Source organism: Balaenoptera ricei, chromosome 5 (genome assembly GCF_028023285.1).
Source record: "Balaenoptera ricei isolate mBalRic1 chromosome 5, mBalRic1.hap2, whole genome shotgun sequence".
In the NCBI taxonomy this organism is placed as follows: Eukaryota; Metazoa; Chordata; class Mammalia; order Artiodactyla; family Balaenopteridae; genus Balaenoptera; species Balaenoptera ricei.
In genome coordinates this window covers 545,382-568,792 of record NC_082643.1, presented here as the reverse complement: position 1 = coordinate 568,792, position 23,411 = coordinate 545,382, and positions in this window count along the sequence as shown.

Genomic DNA, 23,411 nt, shown 5'->3' with positions numbered 1-23,411 from the left:
CAGCGACAAAAAATCATTGTAAAGAAAGAAGGTAATAGACGTGTAAGCTATGTGACTACCCCAATCAGCTCTCATGTTTTCTCTGAGCATTGTGATTTCGTGTCCTAGCTCATGAACGTGAAAAATGTAGTAAGGCAGTCCATAATGAGGCTGGAAAAATAAATTCAGCCACATTGGGTGATTCACAGAATTCAGGGTTTCAACCTGCCCATCAAGGTCTTCACTGTCAGCTAAATTTTACCCTAACCCTAACCCTACCGCTAACATTCCAGGTAGTCTCATAGTTGATTTTGAAAAGCTTTCCCAGTAAGAAGCCTAGCAATCGAAAGCATGACCTTCTGAAGCCTTAAATTTAAGGCTGAAGGCTGCAGAGAGATGAGCAAAGCCATGAGGCTGGGCACGCAAAGGCAGATCCCTGGGGGACGGGGTGGGCAGGACGGGGCCGCGCTGGCTGTGACCTTGATCATGGAAGCTGCTGGAAGCCGTTGAGGCTCCATTGCTTTCGGAATTTCACTTTGGGACGGCGAAGGTTTAAGTGGCCCATGACTCCCAACTCACTTTTAAACTCATTTTGCAAATCCCAAGTGTGGCCCCATTGCTTGAGTGGTGAAAGCCACATACCTGGTGGAACGATGAAGTATGAAATTTTCCCAAGCCTGGGGAAAGCGACCTCATCAACGATGAGATGTAATTCACTGTGGCCTCATCACCTGTAATACAGGGTGACACCAGGCTCAGCTGCCCACGGCTGACATGAATTATTGAGCCTTGATTGGGGTTAACTGCTTCTGCTTAAGGTTCCAGAGTTCTCTAATTTCAGCTGTCTCCATGACTCAGGGCTCTAAATACTTATTAGAAATGACAGGATGTGCTACATATGAGTCTAGGACTCAAGGCATTGCATTAGATAGGATCGTCCTTTCCAGGATGTAGTCGTATGGGGTTTCTTGAATGTATATCTGAAATACTTCCTTTTATTTGGTTCCGGTGTATATCTGTGCTTCTGTAAAGGCAACAGGGTTCCTTTTCCTGTATTTTTGAAACTCTAATATTATCAGTTGCAGAATGTAACCTAATGCCTTCTGCATTTTGGTGAGTAGAACGACATTATTATTATTAAAAAAGACTCCACCACAATAGTATTTTAATGTAGTTCTTAAACATCATTATATAATAAATATCTTAAATATTCACAAATGTACAGATCAGTACTCTTATTTTTTTCAGTGTCACAACACATAATAAAATTTATATCTAGGAACAAATACATATTTGCATTTTATAATTAATTACATTGAGGTGAGTTCCATGAAGAGCAAAAAAGTAAATAAAGGTAAAAGTAATAAACTACTTAATGAAAATCACTTCACTACATAAAACAGACATAGCGTATTTTTAAAGCATATTGAGTTGGTCTTCAAGTATAAATTTACATATGTATTAAATCACATATAAGTGTTTTGATTTCATAGCAGGCTAATCTTACTTACAAATAGTTTTATTAAAGACACCTTAAAGAGTGAGCTAATTCAAGCACGGCTTTTGCAACTAAAACCAAAGTTTCAAAACCAAAATTTAATTGTAAATTGATCCATTTCCACAGTCCACAGTCTTGTGTTCTAAAAGTTTTTCAGAAATCTCAAAATGATGATAAAAAATATTTGGCTTCAATACAATCAAGGAAACAAAAAACTCAGAGGCCATAAAGATAGATGAGTCACACCATCATAAACATGAAGTATTTTTTATGTCACAAAAATATGTTTATATTTCCCAAAGTTGACTAAATGACATGTATTTTCTTCCTTTGAAAATAGCATGGCTTCATTTGAAAACACTTAGGGGAACAATGATTTTCCTGAGATGCTAATGCAGGTTCCGGTCCTCTATTGTTGAAGTGACACCTTGTGACGTACTGGGTACAGAGATGGGTTCAAGACAGCCCCTTATGTATTGTCCTATATTGTCTATTTCCTCACAGCAGGCTGGGACCCATTAGCTCAAAAACTCACTGGTACCAAACCCAAATTTCTACACATTCAGTTGGCTTAAATATAACCTCAATATAGAGAATTTTAGCCAATTAGACCTACCTGTTCTACCCCACAAAACTACATCCAACATCTGCTGGCCTGAGTTTGGAAGACCCTGACCTCTGACCTTTGGAGCTCTGACCCACAGGTGCCCCATCTCACTGCTGAGTGACGTCATGGAGACCTGTGAGTTCCCTTTCTGATCGTCCTCTCCCTCAGGGGCCCCTCTGCCTCATCCCCTCCTGACTGATGACCTCTGGGAAGTCCCCTGCTATGAAGGACATCCCCGCAGGCAAACCTGTCACAGAGATTGTTGTGTCCTGGTGCCACCTCATGGTCACATCTTTTTTTTTTTTTTTCCTTGATCAGCCGAGAAAGCCCTTGTACTCACTGAAACACTTCCAGGTGAGACAAAGTTACGGAATATAAATGTAAAATCTCAGGCCCTATAGAATCTGTTTGATTGTTTACCTGTCAATATTTTCTATTTGCCCTTCTGGCATGATCTGGCAGAGACGAATGATTCGGTAGAGCCCAGTGATCTGAAAGAACTTACCAGTGTGTCTTTTCCTCTGTGGACTCTGGGTTTTTCCTAACCAGCCTTTCCCCATAGTTATGGAGAGAAAGACAAACGTTTATTTTTCTCTGTATAATTCTTCCCCATTGGCTTTCAGTCATATTACAGGAGATTGTATATACTTGAATGGCAGGCTGAAGTGAAAAAATCCAAGAGAGTTATTTCGTGTTTCTTACTATACTAATTTCAATTTTTATTCCAAATTTTTAAAATTAATTAATTAATTTATTTTTGGCTGTGTTGGGTCTTCATTGCTGCACATGAGCTTTCTCCAGTTGCAGCGAGCGGGGGCTACTCTTCGTTGCGGTGCACTAGCTTCTCATTGCGGTGGCTCCTCTTGTTGCGGAACACGGGCTTTACGTGCGTGGGCTTCAGTAGTTGTGGCTCGTGGGCTCAGTAGTTGTGGCTTGCAGGCTCTAGAGCGCAGGCTCAGTAGTTGTGGCACACGGGCTTAGTTGCTCCGTGGCATGTGGGATCTTCCCGGACCAGGGCTCGAACCTGTGTCCCCTGCATTGGCAGGAGGATTCTTAACCACTGCGCCACCAGGGAAGTCCTTATTCCAAATTTTTCATGCAAGAGGTAAGTTTAGAACATTTTGGTACTGTGGTAAAAAATATATAACATAAAATTTACCATCTTAACTTACAGTAAAACAGTGTTAACTATATGCACATTGTAGCATATCTCTGGAAAATTTTCATCTGTGAAAACAGAAACTACACCCACTGAACTTCTCCCCTTTCACCCGCTCCCCCTGCTCCTGGAAACCACCATTTTACTCTCTGTTTCTAAGAGTTTGACTATTTTAGATACCTCACATGAGTGGATTCATGCAGTATTTGTCTTTTGTGACTGGTTTCTTTCACTCAGCTTAATGTCCTCGAGGTTCATCAGTGTTGCAGCACATGACAGGATTTCCTGCCTTTTTTATTTTTTGAACATCTTTATTGGAGTATAATTGCTTTACAATGGTGTGTTAGTTTCTGCTGTATAACAAAGTGAATCAGCTATACATATACATACATCCCCATATCCCCTCCCTCTTGCGTCTCCCTCCCACCCTCCCTATCCCACCCCTCTAGGTGGTCACAAAGCACCGAGCTGATCTCCCTGTGCTATGCAGCTGCTTCCCACTAGCTATCTATTTGGTAGTGTATATATGTCCATGCCACTCTCTCACTTCATCCCAGCTTACCCTTCCCCCTCCCCGTGTCCTCAAGTCCATTCACTACATCTGTGTCTTTATTCCTGTCCTGCCCCTAGGTTCTTCAGAACCATTTTTGTTTTTGTTTTTTAGATGCCATATATGTGTTAGCATATGGTATTTGTTTCTCTCTTGCTGACTTACTTCACTCTGTATGACAGTCTCTAGGTCCATCCACCTCACTACAAATAACTCAATTTCGTTTCTTTTTATGGCTTAGTAATATTCCATTCTATATATGTGCCACATGTTCTTTTTCCATTCATCTGTCGATGGACACTTAGGTTGCTTCCATGTCCTGGCTATTGTAAATAGAGCTGCAGTGAACATTTTGGTACATGACTCTTTTTGAATTATGGTTTTCTCAGGATATATGCCCAGTAGTGGGATTGCTGGTTGTATGGTAGTTCTATTTTTAGTTTTTTTAAGGAACCTCCATACTGTTCTCCATAGTGGCTATAGCAATTTACATTCCCACCAACAGTGCAAGAGGGTTGCCTTTTCTCCACACCCTCTCCAGCATTTATTGTTTCTAGATTTTTTGATGATGGCCATTCTGACCGGTGTGAGATGATATCTCATTGTAGTTTTGATTTGCATTTCTCTAATGATTAGTGATTTTGAGCATTCTTTCATGTGTTTGTTGGCAATCTGTACATCTTCTTTGGAGAAATGTCTATTTAGGTCTTCTGCCCATTTTTGGATTGGGTTGTTTGGTTTTTTTTTTGATGTTGAGCTGCATGAACTTCTTGTATATTTTAAGAGATTAATCCTTTGCCAGTTGCTTCCTTTACAAATATTTTCTCCCGTTCTGAGGGTTGTCTTTTCATCTTGTTTATGGTTTCCTTCACTGTGCAAAAGCTTTTAAGTTTCATTAGGTCCCATTTGTTTATTTTTGTTTTTATTTCCATTTCTCTAGGAGGTGGGTCAAAAAGGATCTTGCTGTTATTTATATCATAGAGTGTTCGGCCTATGTTTTCCTCTAAGAGTTTTATAGTGTCTGGCCTTACACTTAGGTCTTTAATCCATTTGGAGTTTATTTTTGTGTATGGTGTTGGGGAGTGTTGTAAATTAATTCTTTTACATGGTGCTGTCCAGTTTTCCCAGCACCACTTATTTATTTATTTATTTTTATAAATTTATTTATTTATTTATTTATTTATTTATGGCTGTGTTGGGTCTTCGTTTCTGTGCAAGGGCTTTCTCTAGTTGCGGCGAGCGGGGGCCACTCTTCATCGCGGTGCGCAGGCCTCTCACTGTCACGGCCTCTCTTGTTGCGGAGCACAGGCTCCAGACGCACAGGCTCAGCAGTTGTGGCTCACGGGCCCAGTTGCTTCGTGGCATGTGGGATCTTCCCAGACCAGGGCTCGAACCCGTTTCCCCTGCATTGGCAGGCAGATTCTCAACCACTGTGCCACCAGGGAAGCCCAACCAGCACCACTTATTGAAGAGGCTGTCTTTTCTCCACTGTGTATTCTTGCCTCCTTTATAAAAAATAAGGTGACCATATGTGCATGGGTTTATCTCTGGGCTTTCTATCCTGTTCCATTGATCTATATTTCTGGTTTTGTGCTAGAACCATATTATCTTGATTACTGTAGCTTTGTAGTATAGTCTGAAGTCAGGGAGCCTGATTCCTCCAGCTCTGTTTTTTCTTTGTCAAGATTGCTTTGGCTATTCGGGGTCTTTTGTGTTTCCATACAAATTGTGAAATTTTTTGTTTTAGTTCTGTGAAAAATGCCATTGGTAGTTTGATAGGGATGGCATAGAATCTGTACATTGCTTTGGGTAGTATAGTCATTTTCACAATGTTGATTCTTCCAATCCAAGAACATGGTATATCTCTCCATCTGTTTGTATCATCTTTAATTTCTTTCTTCAGTGTCTTATAGTTTTCTGCATACAGGTCTATTGTCTCCTAAGGTAGGTTTATTCCTGGGTGTTTTATTCTTTTTGTTGCAGTGGTAAATGAGAGTGTTTCCTTAATTTCTCTTTCAGATTTTTCATCATTAGTGTATAAGAATGCAAGAGTTTTCTGTGAAATTAATTTTGTATCCCGCTGCTTCACCAAATTCATTGATTAGCTCTGGTAATTTTCTGGTAGGAACTTTAGGATTCTCCATGTATAGTATCATGTCATCTGCAAACAGTGACAGCTTTACTTCTTCTTTTCCAATTTGGATTCCTTTTATTTCTTTTTCTTCTCTGATTGTTGTGGCTAAAACTTCCAAAACTATGTTGAATAATAGCGGTGAGAGTGGGCAACCTTGTCTTGTTCCTGATTTAGTGGAAATGGTTTCAGTTTTTCACCATTGAGAATGATGTTGGCTGTGGGTTTGTCATATATGGCCTTTATTATGTTGAGGTAAATTCCGTCTATGCCTACTTTCTGGAGGGTTTTTATGATAAATGGGTGTTGAATTTTGTTGAAAGCATTTTTGCATATATTGAGATGATCATATGGTTTTTATCCTTCAATTTGTTAATACGGTGTATCACATTGATTGATTTGCGTATATTGAAGAATCCTTGCATCCCTGGGATAAACCCCACTTGATCATGGTGTATGATTCTTTAGTGTGTTGTTGGATTCTGTTTGCTAGTATTTTGTTGAGGATTTTTGCATCTATGTTCATCAGTGATATTGACCTGTAGTTTTCTTTCTTTGTGACATCTTTGTCTGGTTTTGGTATCAGCGTGATGGTGGCCTCATAGAATGAGTTTGGGAGTGTTCCTCCTTCTGCTATATTTTGGAAGAGTTTGAGAAGAATAGGTGTTGGATCTTTGGTAATGTTTGATACAATTTGCCTGTGAATCCTTCTGGTCCTGGGCTTTTGTTTGTTGGAAGATTTTTAATCACAGTTTCTATTTCAGTGCTTGTGATTGGTCTGTTTATATTTTCTATTTCTTCCTGGTTCAGTTTCAGAAGGTTGTGTTTTTCTTAGAATGTGTCCATTTCTTCCAGGTTGTCCATTTTACTGGCATATAGTTGCTTGTAGTAATCTCTCATGTTCCTTTGTATTTCTGCAGTGTCAGTTGTTACTTATCCTTATTCATTTCTAATTCTATTGATTTGAGTCTTCTCCATTTTTTTCTTGATGAGTCTGGCTTACTGTTTATCAATTTTGTTTATCTTCTCAAAAAACCAGCTTTTAGTTTTATTGATCTTTGCTATTATTTCCTTCATTTCTCTTTCATTTATTTCTGATCTCATCTTTATGATTTCTTTCCTTCTGCCGGCTTTGGGGTTTTATTTTTGTTCTTTCTCTAATTGATTTAGGTGTAAGTTTAGGGTGTTTATTTGAGATTTTTCTTGTTTCTTGAGGTAAGATTGTATTGGTATAAACTTCCCTCTTAGATCTGCTTTTGCTGCATACCATAGGTTTTGGGTCGTCGTGTTTTCATTCTCATTTGTTTCTAGGTATTTTTTTTTACTTCCTGTTTGATTTCCTCAGTGTTCTTTTGGTTATTTAGTAGTGTATTGTTTAGCCTCCATGTGTTTGTATTTTTTACAGTTTTTTTTCCTGTCATTGATATCTATTCTCATAGCATTGTGGTCGGAAAAGATACTTGATACGATTTCAATTTTCTTAAATTTACAAGGGCTTGATTTGTGACCCAAGATATGATCTGTTCTGGAGAATGTTCCATGAGCACTTGAGAAGAGAGTGTATTCTGTTGTTTTTGGATGGAATGTCCTATAAATATCAATTAAGTCCATCTTGTTTAATGTATCATTTAAAGTTTGTGTTTCCTTATTTATTTTCATTTTGGATGATGTGTTCATTGGTGAAAGTGGGGTGTTAAAGTCCCCTATTATGATTGTGTTACTATCGATTTCCCCTTTTATGGCTGTTAGCATTTGCCTTATGTATTGAGGTGCTCCTATGTTGGGTGCATAAAGATTTACAATTGTTATATCTTCTTCTTGGATTGATCCCTTGATCATTATGTAGTGTCCTTCTTTGTCTCTTATAATATTCTTTATTTTAAAGTCTATTTTGTCTGATATGAGAATTGCTACTCCAGCTTTCTTTTGATTTCCATTTACATGGAATGTCTTTTTCCATCCCCCCACTTTCAGTCTGTATGTGTCCTTAGGTCTGAAGTGGGTCTCTTGTAGACAGCATATATATGGGTCTTGTTTTTTTATCCATTCAGCCGGTCTATATGTTTTGGTTGGAACATTTAATCCATTTACATTTAAGATAATTATCGATATGTGTATTCCTATTACCATTTTCTTAATTGTTTTGGGTTTGCTATTATAGGTCTTTTCTTTCCCTTGTGTTTCCTGCCTAGACACGTTCCTTTAGCATTTGTTGTAAAGCTGGTTTGGTGGTGCTGAATTCTCTTAGCTTTTGCTTGTCTGTAAAGGTATTAATTTCTCCATCAAATCTGAATGAGATCCTTGCTGGGTAGAGTCATCTTGTTTGTAGGTTTTTCCTTTTCATCACTTTAAATATGTCCTGCCACTCCCTTCTGGCTTGCAGCGTTTTTGCTGAAAGATAAGCTGTTAACCTTATGGGGATTACCTTATATTTTATTTGTTGCTTTTCCCTTGCTGGTTTTAATATTTTTTGTTTGTATTTCATTTTTGATATTTTAATTAATATGTGTCTTGGCATGTTTCTCCTTGGATTTATCCTGTATGGGACTCTATGATTCCTGGACTTGATTATCTATTTCCTTTCCCATATTAGGGAAGTTTTTGACTATAATCTCTTCTTCAAATATTTTCTCAGACCCTTTCTTTTTCTCTTCTTCTTCTGGGACCCCTATAATTCGAATGTTGGTGTGTTTAATGTTGTCCCTGAGGTCTCTGAGACTGTCCTCAATTCTTTTCATTCTTTTTTGTTTATTCTGCTCTGTGGTAGTTATTTCTACTATTTTATTTTCCAGGTCACTTATCTGTTCTGCCTCAGTTATTCTGTTATTGATTCCTTCCAGAGCATTCTTAATTTCATTTATTTTGTTATTCATTATTGTTTGTTTGGTCTTTAGTTTTTCTAGGTCCTTGTTAAATGTTTCTTGTATTTTCTCCATTCTATTTTCAAGATTTTGGATCATCTCTACTATCATTACTCTGAATTCTTTTTCAGGTAGACTGCCTATTTCCTCTTCATTTGTTTGTTCTGGTGGGTTTTTACCTTGCTCCTTCATCTGCTGCATATTTCTCTGTCTTTTCATTTTGTTTAACTTACTGTGTGTGGGATCTCCTTTTTTCAGGCTGCAGTTTTGTAGTTCCCATTGTTTTTGGTGTCTGCCCCCAGTTGGTGAGGTTGGTTCCGTGGCTTGTGTCAGCTTTCTGGTGGAGGGGACTCATGCCTGTGTTCTGGTGGATGGAGCTGGATCTTTTCTTTCTGGTGGTCATGGCCGTGTCTTCTGGTGTGTTTTGGGGTGTCTGTTAACATAGTATGATTTTAGGCAGCCTCTCTGCTAATGGGTGGAGTTGTGTTCCTGTCTTGCTCGTTGTTTGGCATGGGGCGTACAGCACTGGAGCTTGCTGGCCATTGGGTGGAGCTGGGTCTTAGTGTTGAGATGGACATCTCTGGGAGAGCTCTTGCCAATTGATATTACATGGGGCCGGGAGGTCTCTGGTGGTCTAATGTCCTGAACTTGGCTCTCCCACCTCAGAGGCTTAGGCCTGACACCAGGCTGGAGCACCAAGACCCTGTCAACCACAGGGCTCAGAAGAAAAGGAGGAAAAAAGAAAGAAAAAAATAAATAAAACATAATATAAAAATTTTAAAAATTATTAAAATAATAAAAAATAATAATTAAAAAAAAGAAGAGAGCAAACAAACCAATAAAGAAATCACCAATGATAACAAGCACTAAAAACTAAACTAAGATAAACATAAAAATCAGAATCAAATCAGCCACAGACAGCAAACCCCAAATCTACAGTTGCTCCCAAAATTCACTGCCTCAATTTTGGGATGATTTGTTGTCTATTCAGGTATTCCACAGATGCAAGATATGTCAAGTTGATTGCGGGGATTTAATCCGCTGCTCCTGAGGCTGCACGGAGAAATTTCCCTTTCTCTTCTTTGTTTGGGGAGGGAGGGGTTCGGTAATCATAATTGGAATGCGGGGCGAGCCTGTGGCAGCAGAGGCCAGCGTGACGTTGCAACAGCCTGAGGCGCGCTGTGGTTCTCCGGGGGAAGTTGTCCGTGGATCACGGGACCCTGGCACTGGTGGGCTGCACCGGCTCCCAGGAGGGGCGGTGTGGAGAGTGACCTGTGCTCGCACACAGGCTTCTTGGTGGCTGCAGCAGCCTTAGCGTCTCATGCCCGTCTCTGGGGTCCGTGCTGATGGCCGCGGCTCGTGCCCGTCTCTCTAGCTTGTTTAGATTGTGCTCTGAATCCCCTCTCCTCACGCACCCCGAAACAATGGTCTCTTGCCTCTTAGGCTGGTCCAGATTTTTTCCCGGACTCCCTTCTGGCTAGTTGTGGTGCACTAGCCCCCTTCAGGCTGTGTTCATGCGGCCAACCCCAGTCCCCTCCCTGGGATCTGACCTCTGAAGCCCGAGCCTCAGCTCCCAGCCCCGACCGCCCCGGCGGGTGATCAGAGAAGCCTCTCGGGCTGGTGAGTGCTGGTCGGCACCAATCCTCCATGCGGGAATCTCTCTGCTTTGCCCTCTGCACCCCTGTGGCTGTGCTCTCCTCTGTGGCTGTGAAGCTTCCCCCCGTCACCTCCCATCTCCTCCAGTGAAGGGGCTTCTTAGTGTGTGGAAACTTTTCCTCCTTCACAGCTCCCTCCCAGAGGTGCAGGTCACGTCCCTATTCTTTTGTCTCTGTGTTTTCTTTTTTCTTTTGCCCTATCCAGGTATGTGGGGAGTTTCTTACCTTTTGGGAAGTCTGAGGTCTCTGCCAGTGTTCAGTAGGTGTTCTGTAGAAGTTGTTCCACATGTAGATGTATTTCTGATGTATTTGTGGAGAGGAAGGTGATCTCCACATCTTACTCCTCCACCATCTTGAAGGTCCTCTCCTCCTTTATTTATTTATTTATTTATTTATTTATTTATTTATTTATTTTTTGCTGCATTGGGTCTTTGTTGCTGTGCAGGGGCATCTTATTGCAGTGGCTTCTCTTGTTGCAGCATGGGCTCTAGGCACATAGGCTTCAGTAGCTGTGGCACGTGGGCTCAGTAGTTGTGGCTTGCAGCCTCTAGAGTGCAGGCTCAGTAGTTGTGGCACATGGGCTTAGTTGCTCCACCTCATGTGGGATCTTCCTGCACCAGGGATCAAACCCTTGTCCCCTGCATTTCAGACAGATTCTTAACCACAGCTTCACCAGGGAAGTCCCATTTCCTCCCTTTTTTAAAGGATGAATAATATTTCATTTTATATCTATATATCTATATATATGACACATTTTTTTAATCCATTCATCATCAATAGACATTTTGGATGCTGCACCTCTTGGCTATTGTGAATAATGCTGAAATAAACATAGGAGTACAGATATCTCTTCAAGATAGTAATTTCAATTATTTTGATAAATACCCAGAATTGGGATTGATGAATCCCATAAAACTACCATTTGTTGAAGAAACTACCTTTTCCCCACCATGTAGCCTTAACACACTTGTGGAAGACCCATCCACGATGTATGTGAGGGTTTATTCCTCAGCTCTCTATTGTGTTTCATTGGTCTATATGCCTGGCTTTAGGCCAGCACAATACTGTTTTGATTACTGTAGCTTTGCAATATGTTTGAAATCAGGGAGTGTGAGGCCTCCAACTTTGCTTTTCTTTCTCAAGATTGGTTCAGCTATTCAAGAGTTATTTGATATTCCATATGAATTTAGGATGCTTTTTCTATTTCTTCAGAAAATTCTATCAGAATTTCTTCAAAAAATTCCATTGGAATTGCACTGGAATTGCATGATATTGTATCTGTAGATTGCTGTGGGTAATATGGGCATTTTCACAATATTAAATCTTTCAATCTATGGATACAAGATGCCTTTCCATTTATTTGTGCCTAATTTCTTTCAGCAATGTTTTGTATTTTTCAGTGTACAAGTTTTTTGCCTTCTTGATTAAGATTATTCTTAAGTATTTTATCCTTTTTTATGTTATTGTTAAGGGGATTGTTTTCTCAATTTCCTTTTTAGGTTGTTCATTGTTAGTGTATAAAAATGCAGTTAATTTTTGTGTGTTGATTTTTGTATCCTGCAACTTTGCTGTATCTGTTTATGAGGTCTAAGTTTTTTATGTGTGAAATCTTTAGGGTTCTCTACATATAAAATCATATCTTCTGTGAATAGAGATAACTTTGCTTCTTACTTCTTCCTTTCCAACCTGGATGCCTTCTATTTTTTTTTTTTTTTTTCTTACCTATTTGGTAAGACTAGTACTTCACTACAAGTTTAAAACTTTTAAGAGTATATGATATTGTTCTTTTGTTACATAATGCTGATACTTCTCTCATCTGTTAGTGGGTGTGAGCTTTGAGCTACTTTTCCATTTGGAGGGATTCACGGCCAGTAATCAATGATAAACTAACCTGGTCTCTTTGGGACTAATGATAATAATATTATTAATTTCCTGTTCTTATTTTGCAGATTACAACTCCTTGTATAATTTCACTTTACTCAGTGACATAACTTTTCAAAATTGAGGTATTATTGTTGTCTGTGTTTCTATAATGGACAGAAAATAACTGCCCCAAAGCAATTAATGAGACTTCTGCTCTTGTTAAAAATAGACAACAGAGAAAGACAAATACTGTATGATTTCACTTATATGTGGAATCTAAAAAAACCAAAATAAATGAACAAACAAAACAAAATAAACTCAGATACAGAGAACAGATTGGTGGTCACCAAAGGAGAAGGGGGTGGGGTGTGAGAAATGGGTGAATGGGTTCAATTATATGTATGGTGATAGATGGTAACTAGACTTATTTTGGTGATCACTTTATAGTGTATACAAATATTAAATTATTATGTTGTACATCTGAAATTAATACAATGTTATATACCAATTTTCCCTCAATAAAAAAAAAAAAAGAAGAAATAGGAGCTTCATGCAGGCTTTCAGGACAGGAAAAAAGAGACAATAAAATGTAAAATATAAACCTTATCTTCTATGAGAATAAAAACAACAATCTATGAGATTCACTGTACTTGATCCCTGAGAAATATCTGTAAGCAATCCAGTTTTGAAAAGGTCTTTTTATGAGTCATATTTCAGTTTAACTATAAGTGCAAAGTCCTTGGCTCTCCCACTCTGTCTTGTATTCAATATGCATCTATCATAAAGTGATTAATCTCAGGACGACTTTGTGGAATGCTGGAGTGACCTTATTAAGTGGTCCAACAAAGAGAAATATAGTTTTTGTTACTGGAAAATTTCCATCTTTTCAACATAGTTCATCAGATCTGACTTGACATACAATGAAATTTCTTGTCAGTTTGGTTGTTTTTTCTTCCACTAGACCTGTATTCATTTAAGAAGATTGGGAAATGCCTGATTTGTGCATAACAACGTACAAGCTAAATCAAATTGTTTTTTATTAAATGTATTGACATGTCTCATCTTCAACCAATATTGCAGTTCCTCCTGCTATTGACTTATTCATTCAAACAAAATCAATTGAAGGCTTCTCGGTTGGAGAACATTGGGCTGAGGACCTGGGTAAAAAACGAAACAAATGTGAATGCAAAGACCTCATAACCAAGTCAGGTCTCAGACGCATCAACCCTTGAGTAAAAAACATTGTCAAAACATGTATGATAAGAGGCCCAATGTCTTCATTCTCTCTCTCTGCCTTTCAGTTGACACACTCTCCTTCAGCTCTGCGAAATGTTCTTTACTATCATTCATCTTTAGACTCATTCGAACTGCTCAGTGGAATCTCCGTTAGGCAGATTGTGTTCCTCTTTCCAGAGTCAGGGAGGAAGGAGGCTGCCCCCACAGCATCGTGCTGTTACACATCACAGCGAGATTAGTTTTATTATGCGATACTCTTACTACTAGTCTAAACTTCTTAAGGTGGGCTATAACCTTTCCTTGTGCGACCTCCACAAGCCTGCCCATGGACGGTGATTAAAGAAGGTCAAGTGCATACGTGAAACACAAAGTTTGAGAGCATAAGAGAATGACAGAGTGAAAAGTTTATTTTGCTGCTATTGGGGGCAATGGAAAAAACTCAGAAAAGCTTCCTGGAAGTGAGGCCATTTGAGCCAGATCTTTTAGAGAAGTAGAAAGGAAAGGGCATGCCTGGGGAAAAGAACACTTGGATCAGTTACACAGATTCCAAATTGAAAAGTTACAGAAACCTCTCTGTGCATTTCTGAGAACCATGTTCTCTTATTTTTCACTCCTCTCTAAAATCTCCTCTGTACTTTTTGAATGTATTTACCTACTGCACTTTCTATATTTGCTGAATAATTTGACTCAAAATGTTTATTTTCTTTTCTCTCCCATTCACTGGATCATTTGCAGTGAAAGGGAATTTGTAATAGGTTTGACAAAATAATTTGCTGTCATTTCAAATGACTTGGGAAATGGTTCATAGTTAGAAATATATATTAGGAGAATTTCATAGTGGAACTCTTGGGGTAACAAAGAGCAGACCTGCCTCCTTATTGGATCTAACCCTGAGCTCTAAGCCTTGGGCTCTGTTGCCTGTGCTTAGTCCTGCTGGCTCTGCACCTTGTGAAACAATGTTGCCCAGAGCCTGAGACACACAGCATAGCCCATTCTCAAGGCTCTGCCTCCCAGGCTTGACCTTGTGGATGAAAAATTGTCACTGGCCACCTGCCTCTACAAGGATGAGGTCACTGGCTACTGCAGTCTTTGACCTTAAACACCCCCTGAAAGGAGTTCAGGGTGGAGATGAGGGTTGAGGTACCTGTGCTCTGGGAAAACTTGCAGAACAGGCTTTCAGACAGTTGGATATTTTCAGGAGAAGACTTTATGGGCTCCATTTCTTACACCTTCTTATATGTAGAAAAGCACTAAAATTACTAATGAAGACATCTGCTCTTCGTGACTAGCACCCAACTTCTGCCAGTATGTATGCTTGGTTGCACGTACCCCCTTCACTAGAATCACATATACACTGACCTTCCCCACCTCCCTCTTTGGAGCAGCTCCTCTGAGAGGCTGTGTCTCAGGCTATAGTCCTCATTTTGCCCCAAATAAAACTTAGCTCGCCACTCTCACGTTGTGTATTTTTTTCAGTTGACAACCTTTAAAGGTATAGCACTTTCCATTCATATAGAGTTAAAAAGTTGCAGAACAGAGAAGAACAGATGTCTTGTTGGAAGTTTACAGGAACATTGTGACCTGACCTACATGGACAGCCGCAAGAACAAATGATTCCAGGAACTTCCCTAGTGGTCCAGCGGTTAGGGCTTCGCGCTTCCACTGCAGGGGGCACAGGTTCAATTGCTGGCCAGGGAACTAAGATCCTGCATGCCACATGGTGTGGCCAGAAAAAAAAAGAACAAAGGATTCCAACACCAAGAAGTTTACAATGACCAACCACACCCTCTCCCCTTTTAGAATAAGAGTAGGCTAATTCTAACCCAGGCAACACGTTTCTTTGGGACACAAGTCCACCATCTTCCCAGTCTGCTGGCTTTCTGAATAAAGTCCCTATCCTTTGCCCCAGCACCTCGTCTTTGGATCTACTGTTCTGTTGTGTGGTAAGCAGTATGAGCTTGGACTCGGTAACACTGGCACCCTCGGGTATTGAGCCTGAATGCTGGTAACCTCTCTGTTTCCCTTCAAATTGGGCATAGACTTTTAACTTGCTACTTCAAAAAAAGACTACTTTGGCTAGATTGAACAGCATTTTCACAGCTGATGTATGCATGGCATTCTTCAGAATTACCACTGAGAGCTAGAACTGCAATACTTTCCCTCCCTTTTATGTAACTGGTGTAGTTTCAGAGTAATATGGTCTTATAATAGAGCTATTAGCAGGACTTTATTCAGAAATGATCAACAGGGGAAGGAATTTTGATGTGCTCAGTGAAGTCACGTGGCAATGGGTCTCCACAGAACCTTTTACTTCACATGGTACCCAGGCTACAGCGATCTAGAATTCTGCATGGTGGATTTTTGAACAGAAACATGATCATGAATTGGACTGCAGGGGTGGAACATATGCTTAATGGGTGGGAGAAAAGAAGGAGTCTAGAGGACAACTAAATTAGAAAAATATTGAAGTAAACGTCAGGAAAGTTTTGGTTCCTCCGTGTCAACAGGAAGGGCTCCTACTGACCCGATGAGACTTGAATGTTTCTATTCTCTTTGTATTTCTCCTTCTTTTATTTTACTAAAGTGTTACTTTCAATTTATTCATATCTTATGAGGCATTTAGTGAGCACAGCAAGTAAATGCTACCTACAAACTCAGTGTAATACTTCATTTAATGTATTACTGTTGTATTTAATATCAAATAGGATGAGAAAAGGGAAAATATTGGCATCCAAAATTTTCACATACATTAGAAAAATATGCTAATGTTAAGGTAAATTGGCATGTAGCTTTTTACGTGGATTAATTCCCTCCTGAGTTAACTATACTGTTTGTCATATAGGAATTGCCTGAAGGTTGCATTTAATAGCCTGTTTTTCTTATAATTTCACTGAGGAGTACTTTTCCTTTGGGACAGTGTTTTAGCAGGATTGCCTAAGGATGGTGTAAGGTAATCAACATGAAAAGAACTTTATAAATTATAAGGTGTTATATAAATTACAAGAGATAAATATTTTAAGAAAACGATTAAACAACTTTGTTTGGCTTTGGTTTTTAGTCTCACCAAAAAACTCATCTAAGAAGAAATATGTTATAAAATAATATCTACTTGGAGTTTTGATTGGAATTGTGCATATGTACACCTTATTTTGAGGAGAATTGATTATCTTTGCAAAATTGATTTGTCATAAGAATAAGATTTATTATTTCAATTATTCATATCTCCTTTTATATTTTGCAATAAAATTCAAGATAGTGTTTGTTATGCACTGAATTGTGTTCCATCAAAATTCATATGTTGGCACCTCAACCCCCAATGTGACTATATTTAGAGATCTGGCATTTAAGGGGTAATTAAAGTTAAATAAGGTCCTAAGTGTGGGGTCTTAATTTGGCAGAACTGGTGTTCTTATAAGAAGAGGAATCTCTCTCAAGGAAAGGCCATGTGAGGACACAGTGAGCCAATGGCCATCTACAGGCCAGGAAACAGGCCCTCACCAGAACCTGAGTCAGCCGGAACCTTGATCTTGAACTTCTAGCCTCCAGAATTCTGAGAAAATAAACTTCTGTTGTGTAAGCCATGCGATCTATGTTATTTTATTAGGGCAGCTTGAGAAGACCAATACAGTGTTTTTAAATTGGTTGTACATTTCCTGCAAAATTCCACTTTATTTCTGAACACCACGATAAGGCAAATAATGATAAATTTGAAGCATTTTCTTAATATTTACTCTCCTTGTTTAAATTTCTTAGCTATTATCATGTAAACAACTTATTGAGCAATGCTGAAGTTTATCGGTGATGCTTCTTGCCATAGGAATGTAAGTATTATTTCATCAGTGAGCCTGATATTGGCCATGAGGATTTGAGGTGGGTTTTATTATGTTGGTGCTGTACCAAAACACCAGAAGGTTGGTGGCTTACACAACAGAAATGTATTCTCTTATAGTTTTGGAGGCTGGAAGTCCAAAATCAAGGTGCCTGTGGGGTCAGCTTCTGTCTAGACTCTGTGTGCAGTCCTTTCTTGCCTCTTGCTAGCTTCTGGTGGTGGCAGGAGGTCCCCAGGCTTCCCTGGTTTGTCTCTGCATCACTCCAATCTTTGCCTCTGTCACCACATGGCATTCTCACTGGGTGTTTCTGCCTTTGCACGGGGTTTCCCGCTTCCTATGAGGTCACCAGTCATGTTAAGTTAGGGCTCACCCTAAGAACCTCACCTTAGCTTGCTTACATCTGCAAGGATCCTACTTCCAAATAAGATCAATTCACAGGTACTGGGGGTTAGGGCTTCAACGTGTCTTTCTGGGGATACAATTCAATCTGTAACAAAACCTTAGAGCATCAGAGTGTCACATCCCAAAATAATTACTGGCTCACTTGAATCTTAGCATATTAGAGCTTGAACAGAACTTATGAATTGTCTATCCCAACCTCTTCAAGTTACAGAAGAAATTCTGTGCCAGAGGGGGCATAGCTGGTTGGATGTAGCACAGTGAATTAATGACAGAGTGGGATTCACTCTCATGTTTATGTTTATTTAATCAGTTAATTCCTACCTTGCAACACAGATATTATGAGATTATTACACTTAGTAGTTTACTTAGGAGAAGGTGAATGCATACTACTAATAATTTAGAAATATTTTCATAAAAAGCAGTATTGAGTACATATTTGAAGTGCTAAGTCTTTTACATGTATTTTTCTCAATTCTGAAAATAACCTGGTAAGATATTTTTGCTCTCATTTCAAAGACAAGGAAACTAAATGTCAAAATAAATATTTAAGTGACTTGCTTGAGGTTACATAGCTATTAAATGACTAAATTGAGATCACAAGCCCCATCTGCCTGTTACCGAAACTCATACTATTTTTAGGACAACATGAGGTCACTTAATAAAATAAGAACTTTAACAGTGTTTGGGCACTTAACACTGTAAGCTTTAACTAAAGGTAATGAATTTATAAATTTATAATGAACAGTTTCTTTTCTCAGCAATGTTGCTATTGGATACTAGGGAAATTTCTTAAACATTCTCTGAGTAATTTCTTACTGCTTCAATAAACTTAGGGGGCTGAAAGACACAATTTCTGAGACAGTTTTACTTGCATAATACTAAAAATGTATTACATCTATTATAACTCTCAAGGCTATTTACTTATCCAGAATACTTTATTTCCTGACTATATTAAGTAAGGAAGTACTTTATTTTTCTTTTAAGTAAATTACTGAAAATTATTTAAAAATATTATCACACTCGAGAATCCCTTTAATGATAGTAGTCAAAATATATTTCCATGCACACACACACACAGGCACACATACCTGCAAAAAGAAATAAGAAAAAGAAATCCTTACTTTATCAGTTAAATCACATTACTAATTTTTATCCTAATATTTAAAAAGCTGAAGTTACCCACTGAGAGGTTTATGAAAGATTTTCTTTACTTCTTTAATTGAATAATTAATCTAAATACCATTAATCTAAATATGTAGCCACGTGTAAAGGGCTTTATTAGATCCAATAGAATCCTTAGGTTGGTTTACATTATTAGTTCATTGAGCAAAGAAACTGTTTTAATTGTCTTTGACTTACTAAAAGCTAACAGTGGTCTGGGACAAAAGTATGTACTTGATGAATATTTGTTGAATGAATTAACACATTAATGAGAAGAATAAATCTGTAAAGTGACACGCCATACATGCACGAAAATTAAAAGACAAGACAAAGTAATACAAAACACTAATATTTTATTTCCTCTCATTCATTCTTGGAAGTGGAGATACAAGAGTCAACAAGACAAATCAGATCCTCGATCTCTCAAAGCTAATTTTTAGAGTCAAGCAATGAAAAACAAACACACAAAGAAGCTATTAGTCACAGAGAAATGCCGTGAAGAAAATAAGCCAGAGGAAAATGATAGAAAATTACACTTACTGGGAATGGGAAACACAGTGTTTGATAGGAAGAGCCTAAGGGTGTGTTAAAAAGTGAGAGTTGAGTTGGAACTTGAATGAAGGGAAGGACCCAGCCACGCAAACATCTAGACAGAGAGTCATCCGTGCAGGGGACCCGAGGTGGGAACAAAGTCCTCATGAGGCCAGCTTGGGCTAGAACAAGGGGGCTGAAGAAGAACCACATAGGATGGAATCACGTGGATACATCCTAAGTGCAGTGGGAAGGCAGTTCAATATGATGTTAACTATTCGTTGGAAGTGATTAGAGTGGAAGTAGCAGAGCGTCCTGTTCTGATTAAACTCTAAGAAGTTCTTGTTGGCTGCTACTGGAAAAATGGATTGTTGAGAGACAGTTGTGGAACAAAGGTGGTTACTGCTACTGCCCAATCAGGGGTGACAGTGCAAATTAAACTGGGGTTTGCAACAGATGTGAAGAACAATGAAGAGATTCACATTACATTTGAGAGATGAAGTTGTCAAGATCTGCTGCTGGATTGGATACTGGGAAAGTGAGGGAAAAAGAGGCATCAGATGATTCCTGTCAGGGGTCTTATTGCCAAGGACCGAGATAGGTGACACAGCAGGAGAGGAGGATCTGTCATTGGAGCTGAGTGGAAGCATGAGTATGGGTTTTGATGCGCTGCATTTGAGATGTATGTCCGTTATCCAAATACAGATGTCAAATAACCATAATCATAACCGTAACAGTTCTTATCTTTTTAAAACTTTTTACTGAAGTATCGTTGATTTATAATGTGTGAGTTTCAGTTATACAGCAAAGTGGTTCAGTTATATGTATATAATATATATAAATATTCTTTTTCAGATTCTTTTCCTTTATGGATTGTTACAAGATACTGAGTATAATTCCCTGTGCTATACAGTAGGTCCTTGTTGGTTATCTATTTTATATATAGTAGTGTGTATATGTCAATCCCAATCTCCTAATTTATCCCTCCCCCAAACCTTCCCCTTTGGTAACCATAAGTTTGTCTTCTATGTTTGTGAGTCTTTTTCTGTTTTGTAAATCAGTTCATTTGTATCATTTTTTTAGATTTCCATATAAGAGATATCATATGATATCTGTCTTTCTCGTTCTGACTTAATTCACTTAGTATGATCATCTTTAGATCCACCCATGTTGCTGCAAATGACATTATTTCATTCTTTGTTATGGCTGAGTAATATTCCATTGTATATATGTACCATATATCCTTTATCCGTTCCTCTGTCGATGGACACTTAGGTTGCTTCCATGTCTTGGCTATTGTGCTGCTATGAACATTGGGGTGCATGTATCTTTTCAAATTTTGTTTTTCTCTGGATATATGCCCAGGAGTGGGATTGCTGGCTCATATGGTAGCTCTATTTTTAGTTTTTTAAGGAACCTCCATACTGTTCTCCATAGTGGCTGCACCAATTAACATTCCTACCAACAGTGTAGGAGGTTTCCCTTTTCTCCACACCCTCTCTGCATTTATTAATAATTATCCTTATTGGGCACTCTCTACAAGCCAGATACTGTTTTTGATCCTTTATCTGTGTGAATTGGTTCTCACAATAATCCGTGGGTATATTGTTCATACCCCTGTGACACACAGGAGGGAGCAGGCACGGAGCTGAACAACTTGCCTGGGTTCACCCTGTTAGCATATGTTGGAGCAGGATGGGCACACAGTTAGTCAGTTCCCTAGGCCTCCTTTCTATACCACTAAGCTCTTCCCTTCTATTTTAAAAAAAAAAAAAAAGCACAGAAAGTAAAGAATCATGTAATTATGGAACTAAGAGAAGAGATAGGAAATGAATTTGGAGTTGTTAAAATGTAGACAGAAAGAAATAAAAGGAATCCAAATTGGAAAAGAAGAAGTAAAGCTGTCACTGTTTGCAGATGACATGATACTATACATAGAGAATCCTAAAGATGCTACCAGAAAACTACTAGAGCTAATCAACGAATTTGGTAAAGTAGCAGGATACGAAATTAATGCACAGAAATCTCTTGCATTCCTATACACTAATGATGAAAAATCTGAAAGAGAAATTAAGAAAACACTTCCATTTACCATTGCAACAAAAAAGAATAAGATACCTAGGAATAAACCTACCTAAGGAGACAAAAGACCTGTATGCAGAAAACTACAAGACACTGATGAAAGAAATTAAAGATGATACAAACAGATGGAGAGATATACCATGTTCTTGGATTGGAAGAATCAATGTTGTGAAAATGACTATACTACCCAAAGCAATCTACAGATTCAATGCAATCCCTATCAAACTACCAATGGCATTTTTCACAGAACTAAAACAAAAAATTTCACAATTTGTATGGAAACACAAAAGACCCCGAATAGCCAAAGCAATCTTGACAAAGAAAAAACAGAGCTGGAGGAATCAGGCTCCCTGACTTCAGACTATACTACAAAGCTACAGTAATCAAGATAATATGGTTCTAGCACAAAACCAGAAATATAGATCAATGGAACAGGATAGAAAGCCCAGAGATAAACCCATGCACATATGGTCACCTTATCTTTGATAAAGGAGGCAAGAATATACAGTGGAGAAAAGACAGCCTCTTCAATAAGTGGTGCTGGGAAAACTGGACAGCTACGTGTAAAAGAAAGAAAGTAGAACACTCCCTAACACCATACACAAAAATAAACTCAAGATGGATTGAAGGCCTAAATGTAAGGCCAGACACTATAAAACTCTTAGAGGAAAACATAGGCAGAACACTCTATGACATAAATGACAGCAAGATACTTTTGATCCACCTCCTAGAGAAATGGAAATAAAAACAAAAATAAATAAATGAGACCTAATGGAACTTAAAAGCTTTTCCACAGCAAAGGAAACCATAAACACAGCGAAAAGACAACACTCAGAATCAGAGGAAATATTTGCAAATGAAGCAACTAACGAAGGATTAATCTCCAAAATTTACAAGCAGCTCATGCAGCTCAATATCAAAAAAACAAACAACCCAATAAAAAAATGGGCAGAAGACCTAAATAGACATTTCTCCAAAGAAGATAATACAGATTGCCAACTAACACATGAAAAAATGCTCAACATCACTAATCATTAGAGAAATGCAAATCAAAACTACAATGAGGTATCACCTCACACCAGTCAGAATGGGCATCATCTCAAAAAATATACAAATAATACATACTGGAGAGGGTGTGGAGAAAAGGGAACCCTCCTGCACTGTTGGTGGGAATGTAATTTGGTACAGCCACTATAGAGAACAGTATGGAGGTGCCTTAAAAAACTAAAAACAGAACTACCATATGACCCAACAATCCCACTTCTTGGCATATACCCTGAGAAAACCATAATTCAAAAAGAGTCATGTACCACAGTGTTCATTGCAGCTCTATTTACAATAGCCAGGACATGGAAGCAACCTAAGTGTCCATAGACAGATGAATGGATAAAGAACATGTGGCACATATATACAATGGAATATTACTCGGCCGTAAAAGGAAACAAAATTGAGTTATTTGTAGTGAAGTGGATGGACCTAGAGTCTGTCATACAGAGTGAAGTAAGTCAGAAAGAGAAAAACAAATACTGTATGCTAACACATATGTATGGAATCTAAAAACAAAAAAAAAAATTCTGAAGAACCTAGGGGCAGGACAGGAATAAAGACGCAGACTACAGAATGGACTTGAGGACAAGGGGAGGGGGAAGGTTAAGCTGGGATGAAGTGAGAGAGTGTCATGGACATATATACACTACCAAATGTAAAATAGATAGCTAGTGGGAAGCAGCCGCATAGCACAGGGAGATCAGCTCGGTGCTTTGTTACCACCTAGAGGGGTGGGATAGGGAGGGTGGGATGGTGACGCATGAGGGAGGGGATATGGGGATATATGTATACGTATAGCTGATTCACTTTGTTATAAAG